The sequence below is a fragment of the Gekko japonicus genome, unplaced genomic scaffold (assembly GCF_001447785.1).
Source record: "Gekko japonicus isolate JY-2015 unplaced genomic scaffold, Gekko_japonicus_V1.1 scaffold384, whole genome shotgun sequence".
NCBI classification, from domain to species: domain Eukaryota; kingdom Metazoa; phylum Chordata; class Lepidosauria; order Squamata; family Gekkonidae; genus Gekko; species Gekko japonicus.
The window spans coordinates 440951-449052 of record NW_015175980.1 but is presented as its reverse complement, the minus strand read 5'-3'; positions in this window follow the sequence as shown (position 1 = coordinate 449052).

Sequence of the window (8102 nt, the reverse complement as noted above, 5' to 3'; positions counted from 1 at the left end):
ATGAACTTCATTCCCCCTGTGGTCCCCCAGATTCCCCCCCTAGAGTTGCTCCTGAAACTGCAGCTGGGATTATGTTCTTCAGACGAGAGGAGAATGGGACGGGGAGGCCAGAGCATCCAATTTACAGTGTTCTCTCAACTTGCTTATTTGGGTTGGAAAGTTTCTTGTAGCAGGAAAAGAAGCCTCGTTATCTTGCTCTTCTAAAAGGACAGGGTGTTTTTTTTTTACTGCATGGCTGTGCAGATTCCCAGAAGTTTACGTTGCAGGCAATGCAGAACAGATGTACATGGGATGTGGCTTCTTGGTACTGGAGTGCAGTTTAAAAAAACCAAACTGAAAACTTGTAGACTTTCCCACATACATAACTTAATACATAACTTAAACACATATTGCCATAAGCTTAACACATAACTTAAATACAATAACTTAAATGCATAACTTAAATACATATTGCAATAAGATAACCAATAAGTGAATATTTGACCTCTGAAGAAGGCCCCAATAGGGCAGAGACGCGTCAGGTCATGTGTATTGGCCCTTGTGTTTAGGCTGTACTTTTTTACAAGGCTTTCATTGGGCCCTTATGTATATTTTTAACTGTCTTTCTAATCAATGCTTGTATTTTTGTATAAGTTCTAACTAGGTTTTTAATATTGGCCCTTCATTAGACTTTCTTCTCACACTTTTGGTTCTTGATTCCGGTTTTTGGGTCAGGTTTGTTTCCCCCCCCCTGTGTCTTACTGAGAACTGGATCGTTACCTGGAACCTCCATATCCAGAGGCAGTATACTTCTGATCACCAGTTGCTGGGGGGGGGGTAACATTAAGGAGAGGCTTTGGTCTCTGCTCCCCCCCCTTTCGGCCTTCTGGGGCATCTGGTTGGCCATTAACAGAATGCTGGACTAGATGGACCTCTGACCTAGCTGCGCTGCTCTTAAGTTCATTTCGTGTCCCTCTGGCAAAAATCACCGTCCTTCTGTTGTGCTGTGAATTGTTCTTCCTCCCCGATGACGGCAGAAGTCCTGTTGTAGCCATCAAGGGGGCTGTAAAATGTCAAATCCATCTCAACTCCAGCCCCATAAACCTCAGTGGGATTTCATCAGGTATTTATTTGACTCCCTGTATATGCTTCCTGGAGAAAATCCCTCTTTTTCGTCTCTTCCCGCCGCCCCACTCCACCCACCCCAACTCTTTGTATTCTCTGAGATGCTGAGCTGGCGAGGCGGGGTTTTGTCCTTGAAAACAAAAACAAAACATGAAGCAGGCAGAAAGGAAGAGACCATAGCCTGGTTATTTAAAAATGCATATTTAGGCTAGAATCCTACCAGTTTGCTGAGCAAAGCTTTAAGCCTTCCTCTGACAGGACTGCCACTTAAGGTGGAAGAAGGCGCCTTAGGCTAGAAGAAGATTTCAAACTTTGCTGGATCCAGGTGTGGTTCAAGGGTGTCCCGGCTGCTTCCCGTGGCCGCATGCATGGTGGAAGGTGCCCAGGAATTCAAGTCAAGTCAAGTCAAGTCAGACTTTATCGGCAAAATATCAGTTCCATTTAAACATTTTAAAAGCACATATATAAAAATCTAAAAGAACCTTTGACGCAGCTTTAAAGCCAAGCAGAGAAACTTAGCTACCTTCTCTGTAATGTCCGGGCTGAGATCTCTTAAAAGTCTATGCACCTTAAGTGCATCAGAACAAGCACCCATACTGGTTAAAAGAGAATATAAATATGTGATCCTTAGGTCCATGTACAGATTACAGTGCAGGAGAACATGAGTGACAGATTCCACGCATTTCTTCCCACATGGGCAGTATCTGGCCAGATGAGAGACCTTGTTGAATCTGCCGAGTAAGATGGCGGATGGCATGGCATTACATCTGGCCAGGGTGAACGCTCTACGTTGTTGAGGGACCTGCAGAGAGGATAGATACGCAGCCATTGTCCCTGTTGTAAGGCGAATCTCAACATTCAGAGGAGAGCAGGTTTTATTAGCTAAACTATATAAATTTTGGCGCTCCGAGTCTAACAACCTGTTTTTAATCTGTTGGAGTGCAACCGCAAAAGGCAACATGGACAGGGATTCCAAGGAGAAGCCCAATACTTTAATTTTCCCTTCGATATATGCTGACCAGTTTGAGAGGTTAAGCTCGGGAAGCATGTGATGTATGAGGCTCCCATGTTCAAAGTTATAATGCAGGCGGAGCCAGTATTTAAAGGTTGTAAGCCACACACAGGCTTCCATCAGGGACGAGCCAGTTTCCAAATATATGACCGCATTTGGTACACAATTTGGTAGTGCCATGATTTTATGCAGAAATTTGGATTGGACTCGTTCAATGGCATGGTCAAAAGCTCTAATCCAGATAGGGATGCCGTACAATAGCTGGGAGCTGACTTTGGACCTAAAAATTTTGGTTGCAGCTGGGTGCCCAGGAATTAAGATCACAGGGAGAGGCCCCAGGCCCAGAGCCAGGAATTTGTAAGTCCGGGTGGGGGCATTTAAATTCCTTGGGGGGCACTGGCTAATTCAATTAGAGGAGGAGGGACAAAAAAGTGAAGAAGAAAGTTTAAAAGGGGGAGAAAATGAGATGGTGAAAAGGAGAAAGGGGGGGGGAAGGGGAGGGAGGTAAAGAATACCAAAGGAAAGGAAGAGGAAGAAAGAAGGGAGCAAGGGAAAGGAAGAAAGAAAAACAACAACGGTGGAGGAGAAGAGAGGAATGAGCCAAGGCAAGAAAGAGAAAGGGAAACAGCCGAAGGTGAAGATGGGAGAGAGCCACCGGTGGCTCCGTCTTGTTCTCTCTTCCACTTCAGTTTGGTGTCGTGGTTAAGTGCGCGGACTCTCATCTGGGAGAACCAGGTTTGATTCCCCACGCCTCCACTTGCAGCTGCTGGATGACCTTGGGCAAGCCATTGTTCCGGCACAGCTGTTCTCAGCCCCGCCTACCTCGCAGGGTGTCTGTTGTGGGGAGGGGAAAGGAGTTCGTAAGCCGCTGAGACTCCAGGTGAAGGGTGGGGTATACATCCAAGCTCTCCTTCTTCTTCCCCTCTCCTCGGTGGATTCGTCACATCAGCCGGCCAAGCCTTTTTGGAGCGTTGGGCTGCTTTGCCATGAAGGACCGAACCACAGACGCCTCTCCCATAGCCGTTCATCAAGGCGAGCCTGTGGCAGCGCAGGGGGCATTTGTGTTGGGCACCGTCCGGCTCCACGCGGCCACCTTAGCCAGCCCCTGGCCTTGCACCAGACAGCACAGCTGCACAGGAAGACCTGATTCCTGCCCCACTCCCGCCTCTTCTGCCCCATGTTGCCAGCTCAGGGGGGGTGGGGCTGCATGGGAAGTTGTGGGGCCTTTGAAGTAAGCAGGGGGGGGCACAAACCCCAGATGCTCCACTGTTGCTACGGGCCCGAGAGGCCCTCTTGACTGTCCCATCACTCAAAGAAGCTCATTTGGTGGCGCATGAGACAGGGCCTTTTCAGAGGCAGCCCCACAATTATGGAGCCACTTCCCCAGGGAGGTGCATCTGGCGGCCCCCTCACTTTCAATCTTTAGGAAGCAGCCGAAGACGGTTTTACTTAGGACTGTATTTGATTAATTTACTAGCAGAGCAGTCCTGAGTTTTGATTTTAAACTTTGGTTTTGTAATGTGTTGTATCTATATTGTAGAGGCCTGCGGTGGCTCAGACGTTAAGACGCTGAGCTGCAGACCGGAAGGTCTGTAGTTCGGCGGTTCGAGACCCAAGTGCCACATGACGGAGTGAGCTCCCGTCTCTGGCCCCAGCTCCTGCCAACTTAGCAGTTCGAAAGCAAGAAATTGCAAGTAGATAAATAGGTACCGCTGCAGCAGGAAGGTAACAGCGTTCTGTGTGCCTCGGTGTTTAAAAAGTGGGGAGGGCGGGGTACAAATTAAATAAATAAAATAAAAAATAGTCACGCCGGCCACATGACCACAGAAACGTCTTTGGACAGCGCTGGCTCTTTGGCTTGGAAACGGAGATGAGCACCGCCCCCTAGAGTCGGATTCGACTGGCTTTCGAGCAAGGGAAACCTTTACCTATCTATATTGTAAGCGTCTTTGAGCTCTGTAAAGAAGAAAGGCGGCTAATAAATGTTTTAAATAATAATATTAATAAAAGAGTTCTTAGCTGAAACCGAGCCAAGGATGATGGAGGGCTACCAGGCCCTTTATTCCTCCTCCTTTTTAAACGGCCCCAGCAATACACCAAACATTACTTCTGCCTAAGTCCTACAGAATATATATTGTGTCACTAGAACAAAATTTGAGTCCCATAAGACCAACAAAGTTTAATTCTGGGTAGAAGCTTTCATGCACATGAAGGCCAGAATAAAACTTTGTTGGTCTCAAAGGTGCCACTCTGGACTCAAACTTTGTTGTGCTGCTTCAGACCAGCACGGCTGCCCCTCTGGATCTATGGTGCCATTATTCAGTGGTGTGAATTAATCTCTCAATTCTTGTTAACGGCTGCTTCATAATCTTTGAATATTATCCCACTGTTTACTGGAAACGGAGCCCTGCAACCCTCCCTTTACCGTTACTGAGGTAGTTAACTCTATAGCATTAAAAATTCACCACTATGTTTTAATGTCGTCTTGGAAAAAAACAACACCATTCTAAAAAGTCACATTTGCCCTGTATAATAGTGTTGTAGGAAGGACGGCTTGTTAAATTCATATTCCCCCACAAATAGCGAGACATCTGCTTAATTGATGAATGTGAATTCTTGCCTGGGGAAACAGGTTTTGGTGTCTTGCTTATCGTAAGCAAAGCTTTTTGCAAGGAGAGGTTTGCCTGACAAACAGTGATGGGACAGATCAGGGACTTAAGGAAAGGGCTTAATGGTCCGTAATCACTTGGAATCTTTTTTCTAAGGGATGTCGCACCCGCCTGGGGTCGGGAGAAGAGATAGACAGGAACAGTTCTGAATTTGGGCAAAGATAGAAGTATGCAGAGATAACGGGCTGGCGGTGGAGTTCGCTGGCTTTGAAGCTGTTCGGGGATGGGGACGACGACGACGACAACAGGAGGCCCCCCTGCGCAGTTGCTTTGAAAGATCTGAAGACGCATTAGCAGTTGTGTTGCCTGCAGAGGAGACTGCTGGCTTCCGTTAGGATCTGTTTGTACATCTGTAAACACATAATCTATTACAGAAGCACTGTACAATCTCCAATGTCGTTTTACCAAAGGGCCTCTGCAGAATTGCCCTTCCTCTCTTTGGGGAAACGGTTAGGGCCGGTGACAGCATACCTGCAGGTGGGCAGCTGCCCGGGCCGGGGTCTCTGGCAGGATCCATCTGCCCTCTCACTTGCTAGCCAGGTGCCTGGACCCGGTTAGAATACTAACATAGCAGTATCTGAAGAAGTGAGCAGTGACTCAGGAAAGCTCTTCCCCTGCCACAAATTTTGTTGTCCTTCAGGTGCTGCTGGACTCTTGCTCTTTTCTACTGCTACAGACAGACTAACAGGGCTACCGGTCTTGATCTATCAATATAGCAAATGCGCTCCACCGTTCTGCAGGGCAGGATACGAGGTTTCCCCTTCCTGTTTTCATGCCCGCAGCAACCACATGAAGACGACTAGCACGAGAAAGGAAGACTCACCCAAAGTCACCCCTGAGTTTTAAGTTTCCATCCGACTTGGAGTAGCCTGGTAGGTTTTCTCCATCTTATCCTTACAACAAACTCTGTGAGGTCAGTTAGGCCGAGAGGGACTGACAGGCTGATAGTCACCCAGTGAACTTCGGAGCTCGGTTGGAATTTGAACTCGGGTCTCTCTTTTACTAGTCTGACCCTGTAACCACTACGTTGGCCATAGGCTTTACGTGACTCTCTCAGGGTGGGAGGACTAGTTGTGACTAGACTAGAAAGCCTATTGTCAAGCAGACCGGATGGTTGTACCATACAAAGTGCTTTGTGAATGCAGAATAGAGTTTCATTTTGAAATGCAGAGAATTTATAATGATTAATTCATAGGGTTGACTTGAGGGCCCCTGAGAAAGCGGCTGCCAAAACGTTCAGCGGTGCTGGGAATGCCGGCCAAATTCCTCTTGCAGGCAAAAGACAAAGCCTGAAGTTGTATGCATGTGGGGGGGGGGGGGGTTACAAAATAAACACAAGGATTTTTTGGGGGGGGGGGGAGATCACAACTGAAGCCAAGGAAGCCCCCCTTGTCTGTACAATAAAAGATGGGGCAAAGCTGTTTTGAACACAGGATAACCATTTTTCAGTATAAATACAAAGCAGGTGTATATATAAAATGCCAGTAATGCCAGCTTACCATTAAAATATCTGCTAGACGGAGGAAATGACCCATTTTGCCTTCAGGGATTCGTAAATTCCACACAGGTCAAGTACGGATGAAGAAGCAGACAGAACACAGCTAGAAACAGTCAACTTTGCTCTTCCCCAGTCTGACAACAGACACTCCTTTCATATCATATAAAACATTTTTTAAAACCATCTTAAAGCTGCTTTTATATTTCATACATCAAGGGGTTTATATATCAAAGTATCTGCTTGACACAGCAGAGAAGATGAAATAAATGTGGCTTGAAACAGAGAACTGGTATGGGGGAGACAGAAACCCACCTCATTTTTTAAATTCTAGGTCACCGAGATTTCTTACATGTTCAGTCATGTAGAGAGAGAACTTGCGCTTGTGTGAAGCATACTTTCTTTTAAATTATTCTTCTTTTCTAGTAGTAAACAAACAAGGCACAATTCCTTGACAGCCAATGTGGTGCTGTGGTTGCAGTGTCAGAGTAGGGTCTGGAAAACCCAGGTTTGAATCTCCCTTCTTCCATCGACGTTTGCTGGGTGACCTTGGGCCAGTCACTCTTTCAGGGTGACCTACCTTGCAGGCTTGTTGTGAGGATAAAATGGAGGCAAGGAGAACAACGTGAGCTATGTTGGGTACTCACCGGGGAGAAAGGTGGGGTATAAATGAAATATATAAGAAAAATGGGTCATTTGTTCAGTGACAAATATAAAAAATAATTTCCACTGAGCATTCCTAAAACCTTAGCCACACCCAGAGCCCACCCCTCTCTCACTTCTGGTCAATGTAGGAGAGAATTCTGATACATTTTGGGTTTGTCTGTAGGGCTGGTTCAAGACGTCTTTCCTCTCCCAGCAAGGCACACCCATCCTTCTGGGCCTTGTAGTGCCAGCAGACGGGTATATAAGCCAAGCCCCTGCAGCTATGTTATGACAATGCTTGGACCTAGCTGGCAATGGCACAGGCTCAAGAGGTGATGCCAATATTACCTTCTGTGCCACTGGTGGCTGGGAGGGAGCTGATTCCCCCTGTGCCACACTCCTGTCTTCCTCATCCCATACACCAAGCAGTTGTCCTGGCTAGAGAACCATACCTGTTTGAGCACCTGCATTCTGATGATGGATTGCCTTTAAGGCCTGCTACCTAGTGTAGAGCAGCCTGTGAAGGTAAGAAGGCTGGGGGAGGAAGAGAGATTGCATTTCTGAGCCCTGAGTAACACACAGCCAGGCCTTTGCAGCTCATCTCCACATTTGTTATCAAAACCCTCTTTCTAATCTTTGACCAAAAGGCCAGCGAGGACATCATTGTTTGTTGTAACGGAGGATTTCCTAACAGAGAGGTGGCACGCAGCACGGATGGTTCAAAAGGAATTCCAAGTATTGTAAGGTACAACAGCTTCCCGGTATCCAGGCTGTCTCTGGGAGACACAAGAAGGTAAATTCTCACAACTTAGAATGTCACCGTTCAGAGAAAATTATGCACGGAGTGCAGCAGGGAATTAACTTTCCACCCTCTTACATTGTATTCAACTCGGGGACATGAAATGAGGTTGATGAGCAATAGAACCAGGATGGACAAAAGGAAATACTTTACAAAAAAAAGAGGTGAAAGGTTGAAGGAGCTGGGTATGTTTAGCCTGGAGAGGGAGACGACTGAGAGGTGATATGATAACCATCTTCAAGTACTTGAAGGGTTGTCATATGGAGGATGGTGTGGAGTTGTTTTCTGTTTCCCCAGAAGGTCGGACCAGAACCAACGGGTTGAAATTAAATCAAAAGAGTTTTCAGCTAAACATTAGGAAGAACTTCCTGGCAGAGC